The sequence below is a fragment of the Aristolochia californica genome, unplaced genomic scaffold (genome assembly GCF_029961685.1).
Source record: "Aristolochia californica isolate CCGP_79_NKW_82.1479 unplaced genomic scaffold, dmAriCali1.0.hap1 SCAF_14, whole genome shotgun sequence".
Taxonomy (NCBI): Eukaryota; Viridiplantae; Streptophyta; class Magnoliopsida; order Piperales; family Aristolochiaceae; genus Aristolochia; species Aristolochia californica.
In genome coordinates this window covers 12,614,593-12,627,660 of record NW_027181815.1, presented here as the reverse complement: position 1 = coordinate 12,627,660, position 13,068 = coordinate 12,614,593, and the positions used below count along the sequence as shown (strand labels likewise).

General features: G+C 42.4%; 1 pseudogene; it reads left to right on the top strand.

Moving 5' to 3' along the window:
- Window positions 1-7,660: 7,660 nt before the first annotated feature.
- Window positions 7,661-8,890, top strand: LOC137949403 (uncharacterized; annotated as a pseudogene).
- The last annotated feature ends 4,178 nt before the right edge of the window (window positions 8,891-13,068 follow it).

The window sequence follows — 13,068 nt, the reverse complement described above, 5'->3', positions numbered from 1 at the left end:
AAACTAGGTTATGGCATAACCGGTTGGGACATCCGTCCACCCAATCTCTTCATCATTTTTTTTTCCTTTAGTGCGATCAAACCTTCATTGTGAACCATGTCAAATGAGTAAACATCAGAGGTCTACATACTTACCTCGTCTAGAAATTAAAAGTGTCTCTCTTTTTTCGTTAATTCATACTAATGTATGGGGACCCTTGAATGTCTCCAACACTTCTCGTGTGAAATATTTTATTACATTCATTGATGACTTCACTCGTACCACTTGGTTATTTTTGTTTAAAGAGCGTAATGAAATACCATTGATATTTAAATCTTTTCATGCAATGGTACTCACTCAGTTTGGGCAGAAAATTAAAGTCTTTCAGTCAGATAATGCCAAGAATACACATCCAAAGATCTTGACTTGTTTTGTCAAGAAAATTGCATTATTCATCAGATATCATATGCCTACATGTTAGGCTCCCTCGCCATGGATCGTGTCACCCGATGATCTCCCCATGATTCCAGATTGAATTGCTTTGTGGAGGAGGATTTAGTGTTCTTTGAGCGACCAATTTTTGAAACTAGTGAGTTTTCGAAGGAAGCTCGACCTTGGGCCGAGAGAGAGAGAGAACCCGATCTCATTTACTCTAATTGATCAATACTTGATTTTCCCCATTCAACGATGTCCCTATAAGAGATTAGTGAACACATACCAACAAAGACCAACGACAAGGCCATAGTTTTGAAAGAAATTACATCAACACCAACTAATTGAAAACGCAGAAAATTACATAAGTTACCCTCTACGTCTACCAGTTACTCTAGATGCTATGGAGTCCATAACATCACCCCCCTCCTAGAGAAAGAGCTTGTCCTCAAGCTCAAAGGTGGGGTAAAGGGCCCGAAATTCCTCGAGGGGTTCCTAGGAGGTTTCAAGCATATCGGCGTCAGCTCATTGGACTAAAATCTCCCACGATTCCTGGACTCGGTGAGCATGCAAGACTTTCGCTGGTGAAGGAAGAGCACGACCTTCATGAACGGGAGGCAAGGGCATGTTCAGCATGGGTGAGTCTCCCCGTAAGGATTTCAAGAGAGAGACATGGAAGACATCCTGGATCCGGGCTTCTGGTGGGAGCTATAGACGATATGCGACATTGCCAATACGAGCCAACACCTGGAAAGGTCCATAATGTTTGTGCCTTTTTGCTACTGTAATGGAACGCTAACGGTAAAGCTAAAGTTTTAGCCATACATAATCTCCCGGAGCAAAAGAAAGGTCACGGTGACCCTTGTCGTAATAGTGCTTCATAGTGTCCTGAGCTTTCTACAAGTGAGCTTTGACATGTGCAAGCATAGTATCCTATTCCTCCAAAGCCTGGTCTAGCAGTGGTACTCGAGATAACCCAGGTTCATAAGATAGGAGATGACGGGGTTCATGCCCATAGACCACCCGGAATGGTGTGGTGCCTAATGCTGTATGGTAAGAAGTGTTATAGCAATACTCCGCCCAGGCTAACCAGCGTACCCAACGTTTTGGGGTATCCCCCACAAAACACCTCAAATATATCTCAAGAGTGCAGTTGATGACTTTGATTTGGCCATCGGATTGAGGGTGGTATGCGGAGGAGAAGGCCAATTTGGTACCCTATAATTTGAATAGTTCTTTTCAGAAGGTACTAGTGAATACAACATCCCTATCACATGTGATGGACTCGGGAAAGCAATGCAAGCAGACAATCTGTGCAACATGTGTCGCTGTATACGGATGTGCCAGGGGCAGAAAGTGCCCGTATTTGGAGAACCAATCCACCACTACCAAAATAATAGATTTTTCGGAAGAATTGGGAAGGCCCTCAATAAAATCCATGGAGATATCTACCCATACCTGGGAAGGTAGATGAAGAGGTTGCAATAGGCCTGCTAGGTGTAGGGATTCCGTTTTGTTCCGTTGGAAAACTTTGCACGCAAATACATATTCAGAGATGATACGCTTCATACCCCTCCAATAGAATTCCCTGCTAATACAAAAATAAGTTTTCTACTGGCCCTCATGAGTGCTGTAATGAAATGAAGAGATAATGCTGCTGAGTAGAGCAAAACGTGATGGAGAAAAATGTGATTCTTATACAAGATGAGGCGGCCCTGAATTTCCCAGTTGCTGTCCATAGTGCATTTCTCAATATTCTGGTACAATTCTATAAGCTCGGGCTGATTCTGAATTTCAAGTCTAATGGAATCAAGCAAAAGAACCCGTGGATGACTGATAGCATGTAGTTGAGGTTCCAACAGGTCCCTACGTGATAGTGCATCTGTGCCCCTATTAAGGTGGCTGGGTTTGTACTCCACCTTGAAATCAAACCCCATCAGCTTACTCAGCCAATGTTGTTGTGGGGAAGTAGTGATACGTTGCTCCAGTAGGTATTTCAAACTGCAATGGTTTGTCCGGATCACGAAGTGTCAACCCCAAAGATAGGGCCTCCAATGTTTAATGGCTTTGGCTAAGCCAATAAGTTCCCTTTCATAGGCAACTAATTTGTGGTGGTGTGGGACCAGGTGACGACTGAAGTACGCCATGGGGTGGCCGTGCTATTGTAGGACTGAGCCAATGCCCCCACCGGAAGCCTCACATTCAATAACAAATGGGTCTTCAAAATTGGGTAGTTTGAGAACCAGAAAAGGGGCAAAGGATTGTTTCAAATGCTGAAAGGAGGAATCTGCGATCTCCGTCCATGTGAAGGCATTCCGCTTTAATAAGTTTGTAAGCGGTGTTGTAATCTAGCCATAGTCCCGAATAAACTTCCTATAATAGCCGGCCAGGCCAAGAAACCCCCTTAAAGCCACGATAGAATGTGGAGTAGGCCAGTCAAGCACTGTCTGTATTTTGCTCATGTCCACTTGAACTCAGGAGGCGGAGATGACATGAACCAAATAAGAGACCTATGAGGTACCCATAGCACATTTGGACTCATTGAGGAATAAATGGTGGGAACGCATGAGGTTGAATAGCTTACGCAAGTGCTTAATGTGGTCTTCCCAATTCTTGCTATAGATTAGTATATCATCAAAGAATACCAGAACATATTTGTGTAAGAATGGGCGAAATACCTCATTCATAAGTGCCTGAAAGGTGGACGGGGCGTTGGAAAGACCAAAGGGCATCACCAAGAACTCAAAATGACCGTAATGTATACAGAAGGCCGTTTTCTCCACATCGTCATAGTGGACCCGAATCAGATGGTAGATGGATTTCAAGTCCAGCTTAGTGAATAATTCTGCTCCATGGAGTTCGTCAAATAGTTCTTCCACCACCGGTATTGAAAATTTATCCTTTACCTTATGAGATTTGAGCTCCCTATAGTCCACACAGAATCACCAAGAATTGTCATGCTTCTTGACCAGCAGCACGGGCGAAGAGAATGGTGAGTGGCTGGGCTGAAAAATGCCTTGAGCTAACATGTGCTGACATTGGCACTCTATCTCATCTTTTTGAAGATGTGGGTAACGGTACGGATGCACCACCACTGGCTTGGTGCCGAACTTCAACCGAATATGATGATCACAAGCCTGTATCGGGGGAAGGGCAGCAGGCTCCTGAAATAAGTCAGCAAAGTCGGCCATGAGCGAGTTGACCTGATTGCGATCAGAGTCCAGAACTTGTATAGTTTGGAGAGTGCACGGTAATGGGGCATGAATACCATGTAGTGTGAGTTGGTGTTGATCTTGTCTAAAATTCATAGTAAGGGACTTGAAATCCCATAAAATCGGACTCAATTGCTGCAGCCATTTAATCCCCAGTACCAAATCAAACCCAACAAGTGGAATGACCAGAAAATCTGCCTCAAAGGTGTGGCCTTCAATAACAAATTTAACTGTTGAACATAACCCCACGTTGTTAACTTTGTCCCCATTAGCTACAGAGATGGATATGCCCAAATTTTTCTGAAGTGGCAAGCCCAATTGTTGTGTTGCGGGTTGGCTGAGGAAATTGTGGGTGCTACCCGAGTCGACCAGTGCCAGTAACATGAGATTTTGAATGCCAACGTGGACTTGCATAGTATTGGTGTTGTGTTACCCCGTCATGGCATGGATGGAAATGGCTGGTTCTTCCTCTGCCATGTCTACCTCATCCTCTAGTGGGGTGATGTCTTCTGGATCCTCTACCTCTAACAAAAACAGCATTTTGCATAAGTGCCCCGGTAAGTATTTTTTATCACAATTAAAACACAGCCCCTGAGCCCTTCGCTGATCCATTTCGGATTTAGAAAGGTGTTTAATATATTGTGGGGGAGAGGTGGACCGAGTAGTCTCTTATGTATGAGAAGGGGGTGGCCTTTGGCGCAAAGGGGGGTTGTGGGTTGGGGGGGCACCCAGTGTCAATCAACTCTTCCAGGGGGGTCTAAGCCCCAGGGATTCTTTCATAATCCGATGCTTGGCATCCAGTGTATGTGTCAAATTCATAGCCTGGGCTAAAGATGGGGGTTCATGTAATTCGACTTCGAGACGTATCGCCTCCACCAGACCAGCAGTAAACAAATGGACATATTGGCTTGGACGCACAAATTCACTAGCGTGTGCAAGACGTTCCTAAAACTGTTTTCGATAAGTCTCGATGGACCCTGTTTGTTTGAGATTAACCAAATCTCCAAGAGGATTGCTGCGTGCTGGTAGACCAAACCTCAACATACAATAGACTTTAAAAATTTCCCAAATCATGCACTTGATGCTCATAATTAAATTGGTAATACTACAGCTACACTTCGTCGAGCATGTGGAAGGCAGCTAAAGAAACCCTCTCCTCGGGTTGGGTTATTTGGTTCCAAAAAAAATGGTCACACCGGTGCAACCAGATTAATGGATCAGTAGACCCATCATATGTTAGAAAATTTAATTTGGTGTACCTGGGCACGTTGGAAGGGTTGTTGCCATGAGTTCCCCCTGGAGTTGGATGAGCGGGATGCAGAGGAGGCACTGGTGATGGTGGCATAGGGAATGGATCGGCATGTCTGTTGGAACTACCCAGTAGAGGAGCATCTCGTTGCCCCTGGAGTTGGATAAGCTGGAGAAGAGCGTCCTTAATTTCTTGCATCTCTATTCGAATGTCAGCCTGGTCAGTCCGAAGTGTTTGGTATTCAAGCCAAATCTCGTCAATGGAGTTGCGCAAATCAGATGGAGAGGAGGAATCGCCAATGGTGGTCTTGTCTGATACCACGATGTTAGGCTCCCTCACCATGGATCGTGTCACCCGACGATCTTGTAATGAACACAATAACATTATTATTTTATTTTTTTTAATTTATTTTATTTTATTTCATTTTAGGCCACTTGGGTATTTTTTTGGAATATTTTATTTATAGGGGTATTTTTGGAATATTGTATTTATAGGGGTATTTTTGTAATATTTTATATTAAACCCTGACTGGGTGAACCCTATTTAAGGGGTAAGAGTAATGAGAAAGACAAGTTTTGAGAAAAAGGCTAAATCTAGCATAAACAGGCTTGAGATCACCTTCTTGATCTCGAGGTTAAGGTTTTCCTAAAAAACCCACGTGTTCTCTCATCCTCTATTAATCTTCGTCTTCCCCATGTCTTCCTACTATCCCTAAAGTAATGCATGGAAGACTCCTAACCCGTGGCAGATCCCAGATCCTCCCAAAGAATCCTTGTGTTAGATCTGGGACCATAACAACTGGTATCAGAGCTGGAACACAATGGGTTATTCTATATCCCAAGAAAGATAGATTGCTATGGGTAAGGAATTGGAAGAAATACAAGCACGGTTAGATGCTTCTATTGAATGTTATGCAAGGGAGGAACTTGTTGCTGCAGCAAAAAAGGTCACACGACCTCAAATATCCGACCATGAAATATGCACACAAGAGGTAACAGAAGCTATCTCGGACGGGCAGAACATCCAATGGCCAAAAAATTCAATGATTTTATCTTCTTTACCGGCCAACGTCCCTGTAGAAGAGGCAGACGCCAAGAAGGACCCTGGAAATCAGAAATCGGAGGGGGATGTGACCACAAACCCGTCGGTAAGGGTTGATTTGGGTTCATCCTCAACAAACTCCTCACGGCTAGCAGAAGTGATTCGTCCAACAAGGAGGCGTTTCCAAGAGCCCTCGATCATGGGAAATAACCAAGAGGCGAAGCCCCAAAGGGCTGCCCTTTGCCAGTGGACGCGAAGGAGGCTCCGTCGGCACCGTTGGACACAACTCCGGTGGGATTCGACTTCTTGCCACCACCTTCCACTCGCAATCCACCTCTTGGCAGAACAGAGCAAACCATTGTTCCAAATTGGGGGGGGGGGGGGGGTAAGTGTATCGGAAATATTTTTTTTTAGGGGATTTGTGTTTCTGTGGATGAGCACAATACCTGTGCGGATGTGGATCTTCGAATTGTAGTTGTGGGGTTTAATTTTCTGGATCCCCTGTATGTTGTTCGGCCACGAACTTCAATTTCAAATTTTTTTCCTGGTGAGTTTCTGTTCCAGGAAGCAGAGAAACACATCCGGCATCATCTTGGCAAACTTACAGCTGGTGTGTATCCAATCCGAGAGGGAAATTTTCTGGGGATGCCAGAACGATGGCAAAAAAATTTTGGATGTCGTTTTTTTCTTCTCCTGCTAAGACCAACAGCAGTGTTCTTGTCCATCATTCAGTTGGCAACTTTGTGGATGAATGGTCTGTTGCTCTTACTGTTGAGGGCCTTCATGAACAAAACATTGATGACAAGGAGGGGATATTGGGAAGGCTCTGAAGAACTCAACAAGGGAGATGCCAGGGTAACAACCCAGGCCTTGCAGGAGATATTCAAGGATTCATTGGAAATATGTGTGAAGGATGGGGATCTGAGTGGTGTTATGTGTTCTTGTAAGCACTTGGAAATACGTGTGAAGGATGGAGATTTGAGTGGTGTAATGTGTTCTTATAATCACATCAATGGTGTTCCCTCTTGTGCTGATAACAGACTCTTATCTGCAACCGTTAGAGGAGAATGGGCTCTTCATGGACACATTGTTGTCGACTGTGATTCACTTGAAGTCATGCACCATGGTGACAACTGGCTGAATGATGAACCAGAAGATGCAGTAGCAAAAACCTTAGAAGCTAGTTTGGATCTGGATTGTGGCGTTTATTACACCAACTTCGCCTTCCCTGCTGTCCAGCATGGCAGAGTCTGGGAAACAAAAGTGGACAAGGCCTTGAGAAATCTCCATGTTGTTCTAATGAGTCTTGGGTTCTTTGATGGAAGCCTTGATGGTTATGATTCCCTTGGGATAGAGGATGTTTGCCCCATAGATCATATCGATCTTGCTGCTAAGGTTGCTAGGGAAGGAATTGTCTTGCTCCAGAATAACCATTCACTTCCTTGGAACCACCAGAAGATGAATTCAGCAAGGGAGATGGAATTGGAGGGACGGTTTAAGGTCATCATAGTCAGATTCTGTTCAGATTTTGCTGCAAAAGTTGAGGAGTATATGATTGATGCTCAGGGATATTGTGGCTCTTGTTGGGCATTTGGTGCCGTAGAATCGCTATCAAATTGATGATGCGTCCATCTTACTGTGAGCATTTCCCTATCTATGAATGAAGCGTTCGCATGCTGTGGGTTTAGGTGTGGATATGGTTGTGATGGGGGCTATCCTTATCGTGCATGACAGTACTTTGTTCTGAATGGAGTTGTTACTGATGAGAATGACCCTTATTGTGATGACATTGGTTGTGGACATCCGGGTTGTGTATTCCACCCCTAAGTGTGCAAAGAGGTGTACTGTGAATGTCATATTCTTCTGGGAAGAGAGTTATTTTGCTTACCTAATTGGAGTAAGGGAACCTGACTTTTATGGGGCAATAAACATTGCTTCTAGAAAATCCATCCTCTTTGCTCCCAGGTTGACTGTTGATTATGCTGTTTGGCTGGGAGAAATAAAGCCCTTATCATACTTCAAGAAAAGATACATGGTCAACATGGTTTGCTACACTGATCAGATGGTGAAGGTGCTTTATGATCACTACCAAGGATTGGGAAAGCCATTCTTGTTTCTCTTGTACGGGCTTAATACTGATAGCAACAAATTTTCCAAACCTGCAGAGCTTGAGGAAATAGAGAAGTTTGAAACAGACCGTAGTACATTGCATCCTATCTTGACTGAATGCCATATATTTAAGTCGGGAATAGAGCTGGAACTCATACAGTATGGTAATGATATAAGTTTGGAGGCTCATAATGAGGTTATGCGCAAAACAAAAGTGGGCATGAAAGAGTATCAGTTGGGGAGCATGTTTCTCCATCCTATGTACATGTATGGAGGCGGTAGATATTGTTCATACACATGCATATGTGCTACTGGTGAAAGTAGCTTTGTTTTTCATTATGGGCATGCTGCTGCTCCAAATGACAGGATCTTACACGATGGTGACATGGCACTTCTAGATATGGGAGCTGAATACCATTTTTATGGTTCTGACATAACTTGTTCTGTTCCTGTGAATGGTAAATTTATGAGTGATCAACATCTTATCTATAATGGAGTCATTAAGGCCCATCATGTCATTGTCTCTACAATGAGATCTGGAGTAAACTGGATGGACATGCACAAGCTAGCAGAGAAAGTTATTCTCGGGTCATTGGTGGCTGGTGGCTTAATTAATGGTGATGTTGATGATATGATGGCTGAGAGATTGGGTGCTATTTTCATGCTTCATGGTCTTGGGCACTTCCTTGGGATTGCTACTCATGATCCGGGGGGCTATGCTAAGGAGTTGGAGAGGCCAAAAGAACCGGAGTTGAGTGCTTTGCGGACTGCTAGAAAAGTTGAAGAGGGCATGGTCTCCAGCGCTGATATGAAGAAAGTGTATGCTGAGCTTGCACGACTTGGTATGATCCAGACATGCTTGAGGTAGGAAATGGAGGTATGACCAATGATGAATACATCACACACTTCAGTTTATGGGCTATCTCTAAGGCACCTCTCCTAATCTGATGTGATGTGCGGAATGCCACCAAGGAAACCTTGAAAATTATTGGCAATAAGGAAGTGGTAGCAGTGAACCAAGATCATCTTGGTGTTCAAGCTAAGACGGTTTGCATGGAGGGAGATCTTGCGATATGGGCTGAACACTCTCCAACTATAGGACAGTTGTGCTCTTAGTCAATCGTCGTCCTAGGTATTTTGAAATTACTACCACCTGGAGATGAGGAGGTCTAGCAGGGAAACATAAAACTATAAGAGGGAGATCCAAAAAAAAAAAAAATGCTTCTCTAGGTGGATGTTTTAGTTTGCAGTCCAGAGGGCTGCCACAGATATTGCGGTTGACGTTTGAGAAGGGATGGAGACATCGGCACGGGCACGCAGACCTAACTTCGAGCTTGAGGACAAGCTCATTCTTCTAGTGAGGGTGTAATGTTATGAACACAATAACATTATTATTTTATTTTTTATTTAATTTACTTTATTTTATTTCAGTTTAGGCCACAAGGGTATTTTTTTGGAATATTTTATTTATAGGGGTATTTTTGAAATATTATATTTATAGGGGTATTTTTGTAGTATTTTATATTAAACCCTAACTGGTTGAACCCTATTTAAGGGGTAAGAGTAATGAGAAAGACAAGCTTTGAGAATTAGGTTAAAATCTAGCATAAAAAGTCTTGAGATCACCTTATTGATCTCAAGGTTAAGGTTTTCCTCAAAAACCCACATATTCTCTCATCCTCCATTGATCTTCGTCTTCCCCATGTCTTCCTACTATCCCTACAGTAATGCATGGAAGACCTGTAACCCGTGGCAGATCCCAAATCCTCCCAAAGAATCCTTGTGTCAGATCCGGGACCATAACAGATCTCCCATGATTCCAGATTGAACTACTTCGTGGAGGAGGATTTAGTGTTCTTTGAGCGAGTAATTTCTGAAACAAGTGAGCTTTCGAAGGAAGCTCCACCTTAGGCCTTGAGAGAGAGAGAGAGAACCCGATCTCGTATCCTCTAATTGATCAATACATGATTTTTCCCTATTCAACGACGTCCCTATAAGAGATTAGGGAACGCATACCAACAAAAGTCAACAACAAGGCCATAGTTTTGAAAGAAATTACATCAATACCAACTAATTGAAAAAGCTAAAAATTACATAAGTTACCCTCTACGTCTACCAGTTACTCTAGATGCTATGGAGTTCATAACACTACACCCCTCAACAAAATGGTGTAGCCAAATAGAAGAACCGTCATATTCGTGAGGTAGCTTGCAGTTTACTATATGCCATGAAAGTTTCATATTTTTATTGGCCGCATGCAGTTCTTACTACATGTTTTCTTATAAATCGGTTACCCTCTTCCTTTCTTGGTAAAAAATATCCGTACTCTCTATTATTACCTGATGATGATCCTTTTTCACTGCCTTTGAGAGTCTTCGACAGTTAATATTTTGTCCATATTTCCTCCCCAAAACACAGTAACTTCATCCAAAATCTATGAAGTGTATCTTCTTAGGATACTCATGCACACAAAAGGGTTATGTTTGCTATAATTCCTCTCTTCAGTGTGTACTTGTGTCTTGGGATGTCAAATTTTTTGAAGACTCTCCATATTATTCTGATAATGCACCTCCAGGTTTATCTTCCACACCAGGTTCTCCTCGACCGGTTGTCCCTCGTGCTGCAGAAACTACTCAGCCCCCAAAAACACTGGTTGCACCACACCTGCTGAGTTGTCGGATCCTACCGAGGTAAGTCCATTTTCTCCGATTATTTTTGGGCCAAAATGTGTTACTCGTCCTATTTTTGTTAGGGAAGAGCCCAGATCATGCACCATGCCTTCTACTTCTCATCCCATAACAAACTTTGTGTCCCATCATCTTCTATCCTCTTTTTGTTGTCAATTTCTATCGGATATTTCCTTCGTACATGTACCACAGTCCTATTAGGAGGCTCTCAAATATCCAAGGTGGAAGGCAGCTATGGATGAAGAAATGCAGGTTTTTTATGAAAATCAGACATGGGTTCTAGTCCCTCTTCCTTCAGATAAGAAACTTGTCGGTTGCCAATGGATATTTACGGTGAAACACAATCCGGATGGGTCTGTGGCTTGGTTGAAAGCTCGCCTTGTTGCCAAAAGTTATACACAATGATATGGAATTAATTATGAAGAAACCTTCTCTCTAGTGGCTAAATTAAACTTGATACATTTGTTATTATCTCACAGCTAACTCTTCCTGGCAGATCTATCAACTTGATGTAAAAAAATGTTTTTTCTGAATGGAGATATAAAGGAGGACATTTATATGCAACAACCACCTAGGTATGTGATTGAGGGGGAGTCGGTATGTCGACTACAAAAATCTATTTATGGTCTCAAACAGTAGCCTCGTGCATGGTTTGAAAATTTTAGCCAAGCACTCATATGGGCCGGATTTCATAAATACTCTAGAGATCACTCTGTCTTTATTAAAGACACACCAAAGGGCAAGGTAATTCTATCCGTATATGTGGATGACATTATTATAACTGGCAGTGATCCCGAGGGCATTCAAAAGAAAAAAGAAAGGATATGTACTGAATTCAAGACAAAGGATCTCAGACTGCTCAAATTTTTTTGGGTATTGAAGTACTACAATCAAGACATGGAATTATATTATCTCAAAGGAAGTATGTCCTTGACCTACAGGAGGAGACCTAAATGTTGGGATGTAGACCAGCAAAAACTCCTATGGACTCGAATACAAAATTATGTGCAGGTACTGGATAAGAAGTAGATTTCATAAAATATCAAAGATTAGTGGGAAGACTTATTTATCTCTACGTAACGAGGCCAGATATTTCATACGCAGTCAGTGTGGTAAGTCAATATCTCGACAAACCACAACTCATTCATTGGCAAGCCCTAGAATGGATATTACAATATCTTAAAGGAGCACCAGGATGAGAGCTCCTCTATAAAAATCAAGGACACTTCAACATCGAAAGATTCTCAAATGCAGACTGGGCTGGATCCCCGGATGACAAAAAATCTACTTTAGAATTTTGTACAATTGTTGGAAGAAACTTGGTTACACGGAGGAGCAAGAAACAGAATGTAGTTGCAAGGTCTAGTGCAGAAGTAGAGTACAGAGCCATGGAACACATATTCAGTGAACTCCTATGGATCAGATCTCTCCTAACTGAACTGGGTTTTTATAAAGAAGCTCCTATGAATATATATTGCGATAATTATGCTGCAATTCACATCACATCAAATCCAATCTTCCATGAGAGAACAAAGCGTATAGAAATAGACTGCCACTTCATATGAGAAAAATTCACTGCCAACATCTTATCTCTCCAGCATGTATCTTCACAGAACCAGGTTTCAGACATTCTCACCAAACCAGTCGTCAACAAAACTTTGTCCAACATTTGCAGCAACCTGGGTAACTACGATGTTTTTTCAACCCCAACTTGAGGGGGAGTGTTACAATGTGGGACCCACCATGAGCTCTAGAGATGTCAAAAAGAGTCCTCATACAAAGTGGCTCTAGCTAAGAGGTAAGGAACATGTGCTGGAATTAAATAGAAGATTTGAAGATCAAGTGGGACCCATAAAGATACCACAAGCTAGTATCTCTATCTACATGAGCTGGAAGATCATGTGGGACCCATAAGATAAGACCAAGATCTGGCTCTCTAGCTTGATTAATGTCCTTAAAGAATGTGTTTGTAGTTGAGTTAAATTAGTGTCTTAAATGTAATATTTTCATGATAGGCTTATCTTGGAGAGTTCTAGTTGTAATGTAATTAGGAGTCCTAAAATTACTTGTACATGGACTCTATCACCTCCTCAACTATAAATAGAGGTGATTGTAACTCGGAATTCATCAAGCAAGTTTCTTATTTTTTTTATTCTCTCTCATGTGAAGTGTTCTCTCTCTACTCTCTTTATTTTCCTTGTCTTCTCTCTCTAGCCGAGAGCTCTTCTCTTTTTCCTTTTTTCTTTCTCTCTTGGGATCCTAAATTCAATAGCTACAGGCTCTTCCATTCTATTTATGAACCAACTAATAACCATGTTATCATTTTTAACCCACTTGTGGCTGGCTTCATCTTCTTCAT